The sequence below is a fragment of the Sabethes cyaneus genome, chromosome 1 (genome assembly GCF_943734655.1).
Source record: "Sabethes cyaneus chromosome 1, idSabCyanKW18_F2, whole genome shotgun sequence".
Lineage (NCBI taxonomy): Eukaryota > Metazoa > Arthropoda > Insecta > Diptera > Culicidae > Sabethes > Sabethes cyaneus.
Genome location: NC_071353.1, coordinates 107,011,625 through 107,030,726, shown reverse-complemented (window position 1 = coordinate 107,030,726; position 19,102 = coordinate 107,011,625).

Here is a 19,102-nt window from a genome sequence, read left to right as displayed (position 1 = left end):
GGGTGCTATCCCCCGGGGACTGTCTCGAGCGCTTGGCGGATGCCTTACCGCTGCTGGTAGCGCTTTCCGTGGCCTCCTGGGCCGCGTTACGATACTCCGTCAACGGGCAAGCGTCCGTTTGTACTGCCTTCGACGCCTTCACGGCCACCTTCTTCTCCTCTCCTGCACGCGCCACGAGGTCGTTGTGCGTTTTGGTCGCTGCATTCAAGGTTCTCCGAAACATGAGCAAGCTCTGCTTCAGCTCCTTGGAGAAATTGCCGCGACCTGACGTAAACTCGATTATTACATCGAGCTGCTGTGACGCTGCTACCACTTTAGGTACAGCGTCTCTATTCTTCTCCATCGCCCTGATTAGCACTGAGCTGTTCATCGCTGTGTCTGGCGTGGTAGGCATACCGCTGCCTTTGCCACCCACACTAGCACTCCTAATCGCATCCTTCTCCACCCTTGGTGGAGAACGCTGGATGCCTCCTCTAGCGAAAAGGTTTTCCACCGTATCTACACTTGTTGTATTTTTGATTTTGTTTTCTATAAGAATCCCACGAGTTGAGGGGAAAGAAAAGTCCGCCACATCAGAGCCCCTCATGATGCGGTAAGGGCTGATTACTGTGGAGGGCGCTCTGGTACTCCACAGGCTCCGTTTGAGGCTGAGTATTTATAGAACCCCCCCCCACCATTCATCCCTCGGCACGGGTCGCATGACACCTTGGATTAGGGGTTTATCCATTCATGTTTTTACTTTTAGCCATGGATAACAGCTATTAAAACCATCCTCCTTTGGGGGCTTTGGACCCTTTGCTCAGGTGCTCAGTATTTTCAGGTTCATCGAACATGCTTCTACCGAGATCCGTCATTTGCAGGCGGAGAGTTTACACTCAGCCTTCGCATGAGTGCCCCCTTCTCTGTCCACATACGACCCTAGTTTCCACCGGTTGTCCGATTTCCACTAAGGAATGTGTCCCGGATGGTACCACGAGGAGGTAGAGATAGGAGTTGCTAAATAAGAGGCTGTGGAACTTCGTGGTAGTTCTGGAGCGCATTATTCAACCATTTACCATCCTCATACCTGACGTACCAAGCTGCGAACGTGACGTTGCCCTCTGGTTCGTATCGAAACTCTTTGGATATTATTTACCAGCGTATCCAAAATGATTTCGAGGATAGGTGGTACCTGCAACCAGTGTTTAGATATCTCGTATTCAATTTATGCAATACGCCTGAATTGATGCAATATACTGCTCATTCTTTGTTGATTGTTGTTTCTAGAGTGACTATATACAGAGTGGCGACATGTCATCCCAAAAGTATGCAATGCTCTAGCAAAGCTTATTTTCTTTCTCTTTCCTGCATACGCGTTTGATTGGTCGTCTGCTCGATTGGAATGACACTGACAGATAATTATCATTCCAATTTTGACATTGTCGCCACTCTATATATAGTCACTCTAGTTGTTTTTAATACAGATGAAATGAACTCAGCAACCTGAAATCATCGATTCAAGTTAATCACTTGCGTTCTCTACATTCATTCATTCTCGACTATAGTGAATGAAATCAAATGTGAATCATTCATTCATTTTTAACTACCGTCGACGGTAAACGAAATTACAATAAACTTAAAAATTGCTCCGAGTGTTTTTATCAATTTCCTTCAACCAAGTGTTGATTGATTTTAAAATGCAGGCAGGTGTTCTAACTAAACTTTGAGGTCAAAAATATCGGTCAAGCAAGAAAATTGACTGACAAGTTAGTCGAGCAATCATTTACCACTGCAATTCATGAATGAATTGTATTGAAGGATAAAAAACTGAGAAAGACAAACACTGTCAGCAGCTCAGTAATTATGTGCATGGAATACTACCAGGAGTAAAACTATATGCGCCGAATGCGTTTAATGTTCGTCTTCATGTAGGGTTGTCAATTTTTTCAAGCATTGCCTGTAACGCTTGAGTGAAAAAGTGCTAACTGGCCTTTTCGGAATGGAAAATAGTGAAACACGAACCATAATAATATCACAATTCGAACTTGTATTAGAGTATTAAAAATGGCGCTTCAATAGAAGTTTATTGAACAATTATGAAGCTTTTAAATTTTTTTTGAAAGACTGTAGCATATATTGGAATATATTCAACTATACTATTTTTCATTACCACCTAGCTAATGGTTTTAAAAATGTATTGTTGATGTATTATCCTAACAGATCAGTATAAATAAAAAAGTATTATGCACTGCGAACCATAGGATATATAGGTCCATACTAACAACATTGAAATTTTGCCGTAGGCTTTTGATAAAGAAAATGATTTGCGATAATGGAAATCACATCTTTCAATACGCCGTTCCCGGTTTACTCTGGTAAGTTTAACTACCGTACTTTACCCATTAGGATTGGCTCTATTTCATTTCCTCAAACCGCAGTTTCGAAATTCCAGCAGTGCCAGCAGTTCTGTAGCGCGTGATTTATTGTTAGCCCGAGTCTTGGGCAAGTAACACAGCTCCGTTTGAGGTAAGGAGCTGCTCATGCTTTTCTTCTTTGAACTAAATGCTTGCTCGCATACGATGGCCGCAAATGGCGACAAAACTCTTGTAAGTGGCTGGGATTAAAGTAGATATTAATGCAAATTGGTTTGGCACATGCGACCTTGTGCAGGCTTGGTGGAGTGCTGCTGCAGCATACATACATACAGTGGCTCCAACCATCTACTGGGAGACGGGCGGTCGCTCCAATTTCGATCGAAACTGCTGCTGACCGAAGTACATCCGATTCGGACCATTAACTAATGAAACCAACTCTCGACAGCAACCGAAATGGTCACAAATTTTGCAGAACGACAAGGCCAACCAAGAAAGCTACACGCCGGAGAAACAAAGACACGCCTCGGTTAGCTTTCCTCCTTTTATGGAGTTAAGTTCCGATGTCCAAGCAAACAAGTCCATTCGAGCAGAGCCTTGCACACTGGAACGAAGGTCACAAGATAGGTGGTCAAATTCCATCGCACTCATTCGCAATCGTCGTAGTCTCCGTGATGGGAGATTGTTTTGACCATCCATGACCGGCGGTCACGGTCTTCGGTGGGACAGGAGCGGGCTGTGCACCGCGAAAATCAAGGAATTCTTCAACACGACACCGATCCAGAAGGTGGCGAAAAGAATTAAATTGAAATTTGTTTCATGCCGATGAGCGAGCGTTGCTTCCTTCTTCGGTTGTAAGAAACGCGAGATTGCCGGATTCTTAGCATCCCAACTCACCACCGTTGGCTCCGAGGCGGGAGGAATGTAAAATTGTCTTATCGTAGATCTAGCACGAACCGCACCGGTATAAGACCGACGAACAATAAGCTGACCATTGGTAGTGCCGATTGTACAATTTGTATGTGCGAAATGGAACGTTAAATGAGCAAATGAAATCAAATCACGAAGTCCGAGAGCAACTTAGTTCATGTTTGTGATCACTTGCAGAAAAATCACGAGCCGTAAAATGCACTGCATGCACCAGACACCAGAAGCTTGACCCCAGACGACTCGATGGGTTCGGTTCTGCAAAGCCTGTAAGTAGAAATTTTATGTTTTGAGCATCGCATAATTATATCTAAAAAATATCCGGAAAAAAAATATCGGATTAACGGTTTCGAAATTCGTCAACAGACAAACTGCTTTTATTTTGTTCTTATAAAATACAACAAAGATTGAGCGGCTCGTTAATTGGGCGTTCGATAGTTGGGCGGAAATGTCAAAATTCACTGTCAAAAGGAATCATTTGAGGGGTCTAGCAATGCGATTTAAGATCATACTTATTGTTGCTCATACACGCAAAATAATCCACACGCCCTTTCCACGTGAAAAATCACGTAAATTTCTCTACAGGGAGTTACATGACTTTCAGTTGAACATTATTAGAAAATACAATAACATCTATCTGATTTCCACGTGAATGCACGCATACTAATGTAAACTATGTTAAATTCACGTAAATAGTACGGGAAAAGTTGGATGGAAAATATTCACATAACTTTTCCCGTAATTTCGACGTGAAAATTATTTTGAGTGTAGGATAATCCGCTGGACTCAACGTCGCAGATTACGTCTAACAACGTCGTTTGTTTAAAACTATAGTCATATCAACAGTCGATTAGCGTCATACTTGAATGCAAAGACAGCATACCGAGAAGTTTAACTACTCCAATTTTAAACTTAACCTGGTTTTCAATATGTATTCCAAGTCACGAAAGTTTTCAAAATCAGAGATAAAAATAATTTGCGTGCCCCTCAGGAAATTTCAATCACCTGTCAGTCAGCCCAATTAACGAATACAGCTCGATAGTCGTGGCCCAATTAACGCATTCTGGCTGTATTCGCTGTTAGATCAGAAAAGGTAATTTTCCAATTATATTTTTGTACAAAAAATTAGCGGATAACTTGTGAAAAAGTAACAGAAGATTTACACGTGTAGCATACAAATGCAATCAAAATAATTACATTCGTTGTATTCATTCATCATCAATAGATTAGTGGTTGTGCAAATTCTTGCACTTATGACAGCAAACGTCCCACAGACTATCCGTCTGTCCGCAAAAGGCTGCAAAGTTAAGCTTCGAAACCTAACCAATCCTTCTCGAAAGGCGTATTCAAACAACAATTACCAAGGTATGCTACCGCTTTGTCTGCCACATCCTGGCAATAATTTACTGATTTCCTTCGAATTAAACTTTTCCCCACTGCAACTGAGGCGGCTTTCCCGCTAGTAATCCTGCGAGAATGAATCACTCTGTGGGTTAAACCGGTTCAGGTCCTTCATCCCCCGCGGATCACTATACTTGGACTCACTGCTATTAAAACCGGACGCAAATGTACGTAATTGAGAGAGCATAAAGTCATAAAATATCTATCGCTTTAATTGAATTACACATTTCTATTACATATATAGACATCACCAGCGTCAACCGGCTTGGTGCAGTGGTCGTACGGGCAAGTATGGATTTGTATGCAAACCAAGTGGCGAAGATCTACTGCCAGGATGGGGACACTGACTGTTTCCACTGACTGTCCCCTCTTCGGTGACGTTCGACGAAATCAGACCAGATCTCCGACAATCTTCGGCCGATCTGCTCGAGCGCACCATGTGCATATATGTATTTGTTGCTATTCGACGCCCAGCAGAACATAATGGCTGTTGCAAAGGCGGTGCGGTGAAATTTACTTTCCAACTCGAAGCTTTTATTAAATTATCACATCTGTTTCTGATTTTCTCCCTTCCCACCTTTGCTGGTGTCTGCCTAAAACGGCATAGCGTCAGGTTCGAGTGGTGTTGCATACTGCTTAGATTTTATGACAGTAGCAGATTTACTAAGCCGATGTTGTTGAGAACAGGCGTCAAGAGGGGAGGAAAGGGAAGTATGAAGCGGGCGCAGATATCCCCGCGCTGATAAGCTAGCTCTTTGCCAACTTTTATAGGAGCAGTCTGAGATAACCCAGTTAACGAGGGTAACCTACCAATCGGAATATATGCATGTGTGCACGGTGACGGCAATGGGCTGGTACTCAAATCCAAATGGACCAAGTATCACACAGTTGGACTTCTCCGTCGTGTTCTGAAGCTGAACTGTTCATCAGAAAAGTGGGCAGCAGATTTGCACTTCAAACAGAACAATGCCAGGCTACAGGGTGTCCGTTGCGGTGTGAACAATAAGTTGCTGGTGAAGTTCTGGTTTTGATCAGTGTTACCAGGTCGATTGCCCATTTTCCCGCTGCCCAGAGGTTGATTTCTCGCTGAAATCCCGCTGTCTAGAGTCTATTTCCCACTATAAATCCCGCTGAATCAAAAGTCATATTATTCTTTCGTTTCTGGTGCAGAATTAAAATTAAAAAATATTCATTTCAGTAAGGCTTGCATTTGAAATCAAGATGATCTGCTGAAATTGAGAGGTTGCAATTAAATGAACATTATGCAAATTTGCTGCATTCATGTTGACGAAGCTTCAGGAAACAGAAAAAGAAATATCTTGTTATCCCTCATATAATAACAGTTTACTACGACATTTCGAAAGAATTATAAGATTAAGGAGTCTAAGAACACATGCGCAAATTTCGAAAGAAGCTTTTAGCACAAATTCTCTTTCTGTGTCTAGCTATGATAAAAATCATGCAAAATTTCAGCAACGCTGGCAAATGGTTATGGTTTTCGGTGACAAAAGAAGATATGTTTCAATCTTTATAAGCAGCCAAAATTCAAAAATATCTGAAAAGCGCATCGGCTCTTTGTTCTCGCTGATATTTTGTTTTAGCAAAAATGTATCGATTTGTCTTTTAGACTTAGGTTTTATCGGCTCATCAGCCGATTTGTTTTGATTTTGTTATCATACAAATGCTGCGGTATATAGCAAATTATGATGTATATAGATACATAAGGTGTTTGTGTTGTTTTGTTTGCAATTCATGAATCAGTTGGATTTTGCCATTGGCAACGAATTAGTTTGTGGAAAAATTAGGAATACGCAAAACGGATTGGTTTGGTGGTCTTCTGCTTCTGTAAGTTCTAATGAGTATTTGTCAGAACTGATCCCATTCTAGGCAAAAACCACAGAGTTTTCTTATCAACAGAATATACTGAACCATCTGCCAGTGCATGAGCAGACATTAGACTGTCAATAAACGAAGTTTTTTGCTGTCAACCTCTCTGTCAGCACTCTTCTTGCCTACCAAATATCGCTAAATCGAGATCCCGCTAAAATCCCGCTGAGTTATTTAAGAAAACCGCTAGATTCCCGCTAGCCGCTGTTTGGTTATTAAGTACCGCTATCCGGCTTGAAATCCCGCTGAATTTAGCGGGAAAACCGCTGATCTGGCATCGCTGGTTTTGATTTGAGGTGTACAGCAAATCTCTTTAGGTATTAATTTTTCTTCAATTTGCTTAGATTTTACTTAAAAAATCACGTCACTTCTTTACAAGTCGCATTCTTTCACTTTTTGAAAAACACTGACATTTATTTATTTTCGAGTCAAAATTTTCGAAATATTACTGAATTATGTTAAGAGTGTATAGAATGACAGTGAGCTTTTGTTGTTACCACAGAGAACAGACATCCAAGCGAAAGGTCCTCACTTGGATAAAACTTATGTCAAATTAGTTGGGAAACTATAGTGATGGTGTCGCTAAAGGTGCATAAAATTCTACACTAAACTCACAACTGCTAGCTTCTGGCGCTAGCATAACGCATATAGTCCATATATACAGTGGACCCCCAGTGGATCGTTTGAACGATTCCTCATGCAAACTAACGGGGTTAGTTTTTAATTTGAGCAACTGGTTACCCTAAATATGCTGGAACTTGTGTGGACTGGCTGCCCTGCTCTTTGTTATTGTTTTGGTGGTTTGATTCAGTAGGCAGTTGCAAGCAGCGAATATTCATTCTCCGATCGGATTTCTACCATAATCGTTGGGAAAACGCAATGTGAAACAGATTAAACACGCTAGATCAGCACAAACAAATCGTGTTTATGAGCATTGTCTGCATAAGCAAATGATGTCATATTGAGTATGACATTTGAACCATTTTTAATTTGCACGTCGTGCAAACTAACGGGGTTCAAATTAAAAAGTGTTCAGATTAAAAACGGTCAAACGAACGGGGGTCCACGGTAACTCCAGAGGAGCCAAAAGTTGTCAGTGTGCAAATCAGAAGAATAATTTAGTTGGGAAACTATAGTGGTGGTGACGCTAGCATATTAGGTGATTTTAATTTGAAATTTTATCCAAGAATTCCCGAAAAATTTGTTCCTGAATGGATGTCTGTTCTCTGTGTTGTTACTTTATCAGTATTCGCGTGGATTAAAGTAAACAAGATTTTTAAGCCTGTTCGCTTTGACATCCCGTATTCCCGTTTTCAGCAATATATGAGAAACCGCAACTTTTCCGGTGGACTGGATGCAGGGCATATTGGTCAAAATTCCTAAAAATGAGAACCTAGCGGTAACTGGCGTAGCCTCTCGTTGCTCTGTATTACTCTCAAAGTACTTTGTATGGTAATGAGGATCCAGGAGAAGATCGACGCTACTCTCCGGCGGTAGCAAGCTGGATTCTGTGAAGGCCGATTATGTGTAGACCATATCAGAACGCTCCGTATTATATTGGAGCAGATTAACGAATTTCAGGACTCTTTTCTTCTGGTGTTCGTTGACTGCAAAAAAGCGTTTGACCGACTCATCCACGAAAACATCTGGGGCGCCATTAGGCGTGGAGGATTTCCAGATAAGCAAGTCCAACTCATCGAGGCTCAGTACGAGGTGTTCTCGTGCAAGGTGTTGCACAAGGGCGTTTTTGTCCGACCTAATTGGGGTTACTGCTGGCGTGATACAGGGTTGCATTTTATCACCACTTCTGTTTCTCATCGTTATGGAGTAATTGACAGTAGATCAAATCAAGCATTACCTTGGAATCCTCTAGCGATGAAGCAGCTAAATGATCTCGACCTAGCCGACGACATTATCCTGCTCGCATAACGCCGAAACAATGCAGAGCACGTTAGATGACCTCTCCGAGAACTCCTAAGCAGCAGGTCTCACAGTGAATGCAGCAAAAACTAATTCTATGGTAGTGAACACTGACAATCCCACCAACTTCACAGTAGCGGGACAACATGTGGAGCAGGTAGACGCCTTTCAATATATTGGTAGTCAGACAACGCCCGATGGTGGTACCAAGAGTGATATAGCCACACGGATCAGGAAGGCCAGGGTTGCCTTTGCAGGTCAACGAAAAACCCATACATACTAAAACCCTAATTTTCACCGCAAACCCCAAATCTGTAATACTGCCTTCGCTTGCGTCTCGGTAGAAACAACGTAAAAACTGCAGGCATTTCCGAAGTGATTCGCGATAAGGGCGCAACTAGCAAAGTGCAAACAATGAGGAATATCACTGTGATAATTTGCCAGTACATTTTCAAGTCTTAATTTAAATAAAAGTTACAAAAATCAAGTTTAAAGACATAAATTGGTGTAGAATAAATCAATCTTATAATTTCACAACAATACTGCATAAAATTTGTGCATTCAAGCTCTAAATCTAAGTTTTATAGTTGAACCCCTTGGAATGAGCCTCAAAGCATTTTGACAATGAGATTCGCCCAGCCTTGTTTCGCCTTGCTTTGATTTTTTTTATTTAGTTTCGCCTGTTTACAATGCGCCTGTGTTTTGAAAACAACGCAGTTTCGCTCTTTACTATCGGCTGTTTACAAAACGATTTGCAAATAAGCCTGTTACTTCATAACAATGAAAGGGGCTAAACTGCAAATTGTCACTTGTTTTGATTAAACACTTGTATCGCCCATAACTAAAAACTTGTTTTAAATATTTCTAACGATTAAAACAGAAGAAAGGATTCTTGTCAAGTTTATTATCAGTCTTTTTAAGGCTGGTTTGTTTACAATTTGTTAGTTGAGCCCCAATCGCGAATCACTCCGGATTTATCAATCGTCCCAAAAAACAATTTCAGTTTTATTGTTATCTTTTGGTCGTCTTCAAGACAAATTTTGGCCTTAAATGCCATTATAAGACTGTAATAAAACCCAAATTGTTACCTGGGGTTGCTTGCGAGCGATACATCATATAGGCCTGAAGGCCCGACAACCGGATTTTAAATGGGTAAATTCATTGCCGATGTCATCAATAGTCAGTAACAATGGAAATTCGAGAACAAAGGTGGAAGAGGATCGGACAAACCTCGAGGAGAAGAGCGACCGAGACCTACAGAGAGGCAACTACCTGGGACCGGCACTCAAAATAATCCATACGTCCTTTTCGTGAAGCAAATCAAGTAAACTTCTCTATGTACAGTAATTTACATGCTTTTCAGGTCACAATGAATGATAAAAATAGTAAAAGTAATGTGATTCTCATGTAAACATAGAGCTTGAACTACATGATGAGCAGTAATAACCAGGGCTTGAAAAGGGATCGCAAGTTGAATGTGACTGCCGTGAATGCGAACTTTCCGCATTCAAACTCCGCTTTTTGAACGATCATTTGACTGTTTTTCTTATCCAGTCAATCTGCCGTTTACGCTGCTGCCGTCTTACAATTCATGCGGCATCTCAGCAAAAGCAAACAGTCAATCTCCCGTTTTGCTTTGCGCTTTGAGAATATAAACTGCAAACTGACTGGAAGCATACGGTGACGTATTTTTTCGTTTCTCTTTTTGTCTCCAAATCGGCTGCTCACAGTAATAGTTCACGTCACCCGGACGTCGGTCCGACGCAAGCAAAATATTCGTTTGTATTGGACGGAGTCCGACCGACTTCTTCCATGCACATGTAGTGGTTGTTTTTTTGTAGTATTGAATCATACGATTGTGCGGTTGCTTTTCGTTAGCGTGGTGATTGCCAGTCATTTGACTGTTTTGCAGTCATTCGCTGCTCCAAACGGTAAAGGCAACTTGATCGAAACGAAAATGTCAAAAAGCTTTAGAACGAGTTCATTCTGTTGCGTGCATTCGGCGTTTGACTGAGCAAACTGCCAGTTGTGTTATGCATAGCGTTCGTATTCCACCTCTAAACGGACGGTGTGAACTTGAATGCGCGTTGGTGTGACTGCGGTAGAAAAAAAGGATCGGTCGAAGCCCTGGTAATAACTGTCAGTGTTTTTTGGACGTGTTTAACCTTTACGTCCACGACATCAAAAATGAAGGTAGGGGTATTAGGGGCATAATGACCACCCTAACTTGTTGGCTGATTTAAGCACCCAAAATGACTGAATTTTTAAAGTGTCGTCATTGCAAAACATACATTCACTATCGATAATTAAAGGCATACTGTTAACAAATTGAAAAATAATTAACATGATGACGAAAATTGCAATTTAAATTCATGGTTCAAAAACTAAAAATCGGTCAGTGTGTGGGGCACAATAAGCACCCGCTAGGGCAGCGGTTCCCAACCTTTTTTCGGTTCGCGTACCCCCTGGCGGATTTCCCTATACTATTCTGAAGCGAACTAAAGTTTTGGCGTACCCCTGGGGGTTCGCGAACCCCCATTTGGGAACCGCTGCGCTAGGGTATAATGAGCACCCTTATAAACACATGCTTGAAGGGTATATATAAGTACAACAACCGCGCACACATACACACACATGCATTTACACAATACACATACATACACACATACATACATACATACATACACATATACACATACACATACACACCCATACATACACAAACATAAAACGTGTCAAAACGTCGAAAAAATTATTGACCGCAAGCCGCTTAAAGCCAATTGAGCCGCGGAGGTTGCTTCTAGATCATATAAGAAATGTTTCGGATGACGCTTAAGCTAGCAGTGATTTAGTGTTGAAGACATATGTTTTTCCGTTACCCTCTGCTAGGTGGTATACGAGGGTTCTGATTTCACGGGTAGTAATACCGTAGCATCGAATCTCCATATATAAAATATGGACCACCAGCTCTTGTTCTGCAGTGGGAACGAAAACAGTTTTGAAGGAATCAATTTGGTCCACCTCCTACCCCGAGATTGCCCTTTCGTATGGCCCCATATACCGAGCTTACGTCTGCCGCAGAATGCCGTGGTACTTGACGACTTGTTTTGTGGATATTCCGTCTCGCCTTATAGTGGTCAAGGTCGCTTACACGGCCTTTTTTGACCAATTATGTCTTCCGGATTCCCTAGGCATATTGATACCATCACTGTAAACAAGCATTGATGCGATCAACAAAGAAACTGACAGGGTAATGCGATATAGTGCTCGTTTCATCCCACCTAAGGGTGCCCATTTCTCCTCCAGTCAAGTAGTTAAAGTAAAAACGGGTTTTTACACTAATCTATATATATAAAAATGAAATGCTGTTCGTGTGTCCGGTATAGACTCGCAAACCACTTTACGGATTTTGATGAAACTTGGCATATACATTGCGTATTATGTGAGGAATGTTGTTAGCATAGTTTGAGACCCCTCCCCCCATTAGAAAGGGGGGCTCCCATACAAATGAAACACAAATTTCTGCATAGCTCGGGAACTAATTATGCAAATGGAAACAAATTTGGCATGTGAAGGGCTTTGGAGGTTTTTGGAATTTTTTTCTATGATGGATAGACACCCATCCTTCCTCTAAGAGGGGGGGGGGCTCTCATGCAGATAAAACAAAATTTTTCTCATAACTCGACTATTAGTCAAGCAAATGAAACCAAATTTGGCATGAGGGGGGTTCCTGGAGGCAGATTTTTTTTCTATGGTGGTTCAAGAATCCCCCCCCCCTTTCTAGAAAAGGTGGCTCCATACAAAAGAAGTACAATTTTCTGCATAACTTGGGAAATAATCAAGGAAATGGAACTAAATTTGGCATCCTAAGGTTTTTGCGGGCAGAATTTTTTTCTGTGGTGGATTGAGACCCATCCTTCCTCTAATAGGGGGGCTTCCTTACAAATAACTCAAAAATTTCGGCGAACCCTAGACAATGGGTCTAAATAAAAATAAAATAACGGGCTTAAATAAAAGTAAAATAATATAATACTTATTTTAAAAACAAAACTGAAGAGAAAATACATTGTTGAAATGAAAATATGAAGAAAATAATATTGAGATTACCAATGAAAATATGAAGAAAATAATATTGAGTCCATGGTTTCTGACCAGTTTTTAACTGATTTCAAACGAACTGCACTAATATTTTATTGCGATTTTGCCAACATTATCATTTTAAGGGTTGGTAAAAAAACCCAAATTGTTACGTGGGATTAGAAATTTGCGGTATGAATTAGGAATATCTTTGGTTGTCAAAAAGAAAGCTCTTGGTTGCAAGATTACAATTAAGCAAATCTTCGGCATTATGCATTTAACCCCTTTTTGGAATGGCGTAGTAACGCGCGCCGGGTCCTCTAGTTATAGTATAAAATCAAAACTTCAATGAAGGTGAAATTTGAGATATAATGTATACATCATGTTGCAGTGTGCACTTGATAGATTAAGATATTTAAAAGATCGTGAAAACTTATTTGGTAGTACATCAAAATTATAATTTTTTCAGCGTCTGAGAACCTAGTTAAGTTTTTTAATGTAACTCCGTGTTTTAAAAGTAGAGAGCACTCATTTTTTGATAAATTGATACTATAGTACCTACAGCAGTGTTTCGCCTGCCATATGATGTTACAAAATGCGTACTTTCGTAAAAAAGACGGGTGTCCATTTCGCCCCGTGTGCTCATTATGTCCCTAATCCCCCTCCTTTGAGTTACTCCTTTGGCTTTGTCTCCACTGCTTTTTATTCAATTTTTATGCAATCAGTCTTGAAAAACCATATTAGATTGGCCTTTAATGAAAAAATGTATTGGTAAGTTACGATTCCATTTCCCCGGAGAAAAAGCGTATCCCACGTCAAATTGCATCAAGGGAAAAAATGCTGCAGAAAATTACCTAGTTGACCGATCTTCTTCAAACTTTCAGACAATAAAATTTAACCCATTCGTAAGCTTATGGCATATATATTTCATTCAACTTCAATACCATAACCGTATGCTCGCACCTTATGCTTAACTCCACTCATAAGGTTCTGTATAACATCTGGTTGCAGGGTCTTGTGTACGGAAACACACAATTTCTTTCATGTATTCCTCCGATTTGACCTCCGTGGGATGTTTCCGTACTGCCTGCTTCATAATAGTTCAGTATTTTTCGATGAAGTTTAGTTCCGGTGCGTTGGATGCGGGTGTTCATGTCCTGACTACTGTACCGTACCGTATGTCATACAACTCCAGGACATCCTTTGAATAGTGGCACGAAGCTAGATCCGACCAGGAGTTCGTCGGGCCCTCGTGTTGCTTTAACAGAAAAAGTAGACGCTTCTGTAGACACTCCTCGAGCTAGATCTGACCGTTTACAGTCCCGCTAGTCACTAACGGCGCACTCCGTTTGCCACATGAGCAGTTCGCTTCCCAAATCATGTTTTCTTAGCAAACTTTGATAGTTTCTACTTCCTTATTTCCCCCGGAATATCAAACTTGTGCTGGGCGGAACATCAAATTTGTGCTGGATTGTGCTGGAAGCTGCCAACTCACAGTTAAGTGCACAATTCCGAGTTTGTTTTCGATGTCCCGACAAGATAGTTGAGGATATTTCAGGTGCTTGCACAAAATCAATCCGCAACGTTGCTTTTCGCGTGACGCCATTTTTTCCAATTTTCGAGAAACTGACAGCGATAAATATGCAGTGTAAATAATACACTCTAAACTACTTCTACTCAAATTGTTCAGAGAAAATACCTATTGGGTAATTTTCTACAGCGTTTTTTCCGTGATACAATTTGATGTGGAACACCCTTCATTCCAGATCGCAGTGTATTTTTTGATGTAGTGATGTGATGAAGTAGCAGATGAACTAAAACTAGAAATCTATTTAACAGAGAGTGCAAAAGTTATTCATTTCATATGTGGTCAATAACAATGAATCTCACACTATGCTGTAAAGCGCTGGTTCATGTCCCTCACTCCGTTATCGGTTCTATCGGAACTCAAAATTGGCCGTTTTGAATTTTCTTCAGTAATATGACAAATGAGTTATTAAATCACAGGATTTTTCAATACGACTTCTTGGGTGGGCTTTTGGATGTATTTTGAGCCGATGTGGATGTTTCGGAATATCCGTTATCGGTTCTACTGGAACTCAAAATTGGCCATTTTCAATTTTCTTTGGAAATATTGCAAATGGGGTATCACTTATGCGGAACATGTGTTTGCATATTTTTCGTTTAAAGTGTATTTAAAACTCAATACAATTTGCAAGTTTGTTTTGAATTTTTATTCGTTTAAGGTTCGTGGAAATCATGAACTCATAAAGGGAATTTTTGATAAGTCTGTTTTTGAAAAATATAATCGGCCGTGTGATATTTCATTGAAGCTGAAGCCACTCAGAATAAACGAATAATTCATCCGGTGCTTGGAAAATGCTTCTCAAACCTGACCGTAAACGTATTGTAAAGACACCTGACCTGACCTGAGGACCTGACGGAATTCCTGCAATTATTTTAATAAAGTGCGCAGAAGTTCTCTGAGTGTTTTTAAGAACAATTTTCAATCTGTCCCTTAAACAAGCAGTTTTCCCAGAATGTTGGAAGAAATCAGTGATGTTCCCGGTGCTGAAAACGGGTGATAAATGCAATATTTCTAATTACCGTGGAGTAACCTCATCTAAACTTTTTGAAATATTGGTAACCAAAGAACTTTTTAAAGCTGCGAAGTCTTACATTTCCTCGGAGCAACACGGATTCTTTCCTGGTAGATCTACCGTTACCAAGCTAGTTCAGTTCTCATCACTGTGCCTCACCTCCATGGATCAAGGACTTCAAGTCGACGCGATATACACCGACCTTAAAGCGACATTTGATAGAGTCAACCGCCATGTTCTGCTTGCCAAACTCAATCGTCTGGATGTGTCATCAAATGTAGTTCGCTGGTTCGAGTCGTATCTGACTAATCGCCGACTGTATGTCAAATTGAGATCAACGGAATCAGATGAATTTCATAATCATAAGCAAGTTAGGACATTTGTTGTTTATCATATTCTTTAATGGCGTCTGCCAAGTATTACTGAGAGATTGCAAACTTTTATATGCTGACGATCTTAAAATCTTCTGGACAATCGGTGCTCTCACAGACTGTCAATTGTTGCAAAAAAGGATTGACAAGTTTTACGACTGGTGCCAACGCAATTTTATGACTATCAGCGTGACGAAATGTTTTGTAATCACGTTGACGAGGAAAAAGAACCCAATTCTATGTAGTTATAGAATAGGAAACGAAGAAATGCAAAGATCAAATATTGTACGTGGTCTCGGGGTTTTGATAGACTCAGAACTAAGCTTCCGAAAGCATTATAGTCATATCGTTGCTAAATCTCGACGGATCCTCGGGTTCATCTTCCGTATCTCAGCTGAATTCCGCGACCCATACTGCATGCGCGCCTTGTACTTCAGCTTAGTTCGTTCGGTGTTGGAAACAGCAGCTATCGTTGGGAGTCCATTTCATAGCATTTGGGTCCACAGAATTGAAAAAGTTCAATCGAGATTCATCAGATAAGCTTTAAGACTTCTTACTTGGTGAAATCCAAATGAGTTACCGCCGTACGAAGCAAGATGTTGACTTCTGGGAATGGATACCCTCCAAAAGCGAAGAAACGTTCAGAGGACAGTCTTTGTCGGCAAACTGTTTGTAGCATCCCTGCTACCTCCTATAGGAATTTCCTTCTTGCAAACAGGAATTCCCTTTCTTATAATTTCAAATCGGTTAAGTTCATTTGCTTAACAAATGAACAACATTCGCGGCCTTGGAAAAACCGTGCTAGCAATGTTTTGCTGCGCGGTGCGACCTTTTATATTTTTATGCTTCCGCCTGATGTGCAACTCGCACAGAAGGGCGTGTTTTGCTTAGCGTGCGACCCTTGCGACGGGCGCAGGTAAAACACTTTTATTATTGTTTTGCGTTTGCGCTTGCTTGCCAGACGCTTTGGGAAAACACACCGTATGGCGTCTGATAGCATTTTTACTATATAAGAATTAGGCAGAGAAAATAAAGACAAGTCTGAAGTTAGCCGTAGAACGGTCAACAACATCTACTGGTATTGATAGTCCTGGTGATGACAATCCCTTTCTATGAGGAGATACCAAAAACGGCAATAGACGGGAACAACAGTTCTAGTTGGCGACCGTGAGAAAAAAAAGGAAAGAGAAAAAAGTGCAAAAGTGACAAGATCATTAATCCTTGTGAACAGTTTCGTTGCTAATCAGCACTGCCTAAACCAAGTTAGAGTGATTCAATTGATCAATAAATGCGTGTGATTAATTCAGGAAACGAATCAGTCGGTATTGTCGAGAACCGTACGAGGGCCATCCGGCTCCACTTCTCGAGCCACCAGCAGAACTTCCGACTCGACTGAACAACCGGGACATTTTGTACCAATACCCAATGACGACAGAAGAGGGTAGGTACCCACCCCGATAGTGACAGTGAAAGAGAAAGTAATTGATCATAGGACTTGACACGCGGTGTATTTTGATCGAAACAAAGTAGAGAGTGACACGTTTTGAACCGGGCCCAAGTAGCGGTGAAAGAATGGAAAAGTGCTTCGCCTAACCTTGAAAAACGATATCTGCTGACCTGAGACAGCGAGCTTGTGAAATAGGATACAACGTTGCTGAAGAAAAGGGCACGAGTCTTCTTCCCAAAACGGTAATCAAAAGTTAGCCGCATCCACCCACCAATACCGTGAGATCAACCTAATATGGGCTGGTTCAGTGGTGACACCTTCATCACAAACACCTTGGGTACCACGGAGACCAAAGTCATCGCTGGATCCATCTGCGCGTTCGTGGCAACCATCATTGGCTATTTGGCACTAAAAACGCTGATGGCATACAACAAGAAGACGATGTTAGAAGCAGCACGGCGGGAGGTGCAGTTAAACAACATCACGACGCAGCGGTAAGCGAATGAAGATAAAATAACTACAAATATACAATATAAATAAAAAAAAAACAAAATAAATACTAATAGTGACACATGATACACAAAACTGAGTTACTAGACTAATTTAAAATATATGGACCCCATTAGAACGAAACTCGAGTCATTGAAAAAACTAGAGTCAAATTTCAAAAGGGCACCAAATAGGAATTATACTAAATGGTTTTTAGATAGGAAGTTGGCAGAAGTAAAACTAATTCGAAGCGAAATAGTAGAACTCCTTAGCGCTATCGAACACATAATAGATAGCGAAACATTAAGACTTTTTATCAAGAGGCAAACAATATAGCCGGAAGTTTAACGCAACAGATACAGACAAAGTTGCAATACGCAAAAGGGGGGAACTCTCTAAAAACAATTGCTAAAACAGCTATCATCTGCAACAGATTATCATCTTACACAATGGCTTTTGATATTAAAACAGCCACAGCCATCGTTATGCCCTACGACGGCAGCGCTGAAAATTTAGATTTAGAGATACACAATGTAATGAATAGATTTTAAGCACAAAAACAATAATTAAAATAATAAAATAACAGCCCATCAGATGTCATACGGTCCGCCGAATGGCAAAGCCATTCTCTTTAACGGGGTAGGTGTAGCATCCCTGCTACCTCCTATAGGAATTTCCTTCTTGCAAACAGGAATTCCCTTTCTTATAATTTCAAATCGGTTAAGTTCATTTGCTTAACAAATGAACAACATTCGCGGCCTTGGAAAAACCGTGCTAGCAATGTTTTGCTGCGCGGTGCGACCTTTTATATTTTTATGCTTCCGCCTGATGTGCAACTCGCACAGAAGGGCGTGTTTTGCTTAGCGTGCGACCCTTGCGACGGGCGCAGGTAAAACACTTTTATTATTGTTTTGCGTTTGCGCTTGCTTGCCAGACGCTTTGGGAAAACACACCGTATGGCGTCTGATAGCATTTTTACTATATAAGAATTAGGCAGAGAAAATAAAGACAAGTCTGAAGTTAGCCGTAGAACGGTCAACAACATCTACTGGTATTGATAGTCCTGGTGATGACAATCCCTTTCTATGAGGAGATACCAAAAACGGCAATAGACGGGAACAACAGTTCTAGTTGTTGTTGGCGAAAATCGACGCGCCTTGGATTCTCTCCAGAATAACCATAAATGCAGTACCACGACCCCTTCGACGCCGGGATTTCACCAGACTTCAGCAGTATAGAACGGATTATGCACAAAATGAGCCCATTCGATCGATGTGCTTTTTATTTAACCAGTGTTACCATTTGTTTGACTTCAACGTTAGTGCTAGCGTTTTTCGTGACCGTGTAACAGGTTGACTGAAAAGCAGAAAGTTGCAAGAGTCGAAAGCTATCGGCGGTTGCTCAAGCGCACGGTGTTTGTGAAAATCGGACGAAAAAATGTTCCTCCTCCAGGATCACCACAACTAACAAAAGGGTCGGATATATGCAGCACTTCTTTTTGATATTGTTCGGGACAAACTGGCTGTGCAAAGGATCCGGGATGTTTCCAGGGTGACGGTATGGGGGTGTTTCTCTAAAAATATGATTGTTCCATTACTGTTCATTGAACCTGGTGTTAGATTAAACACTAAA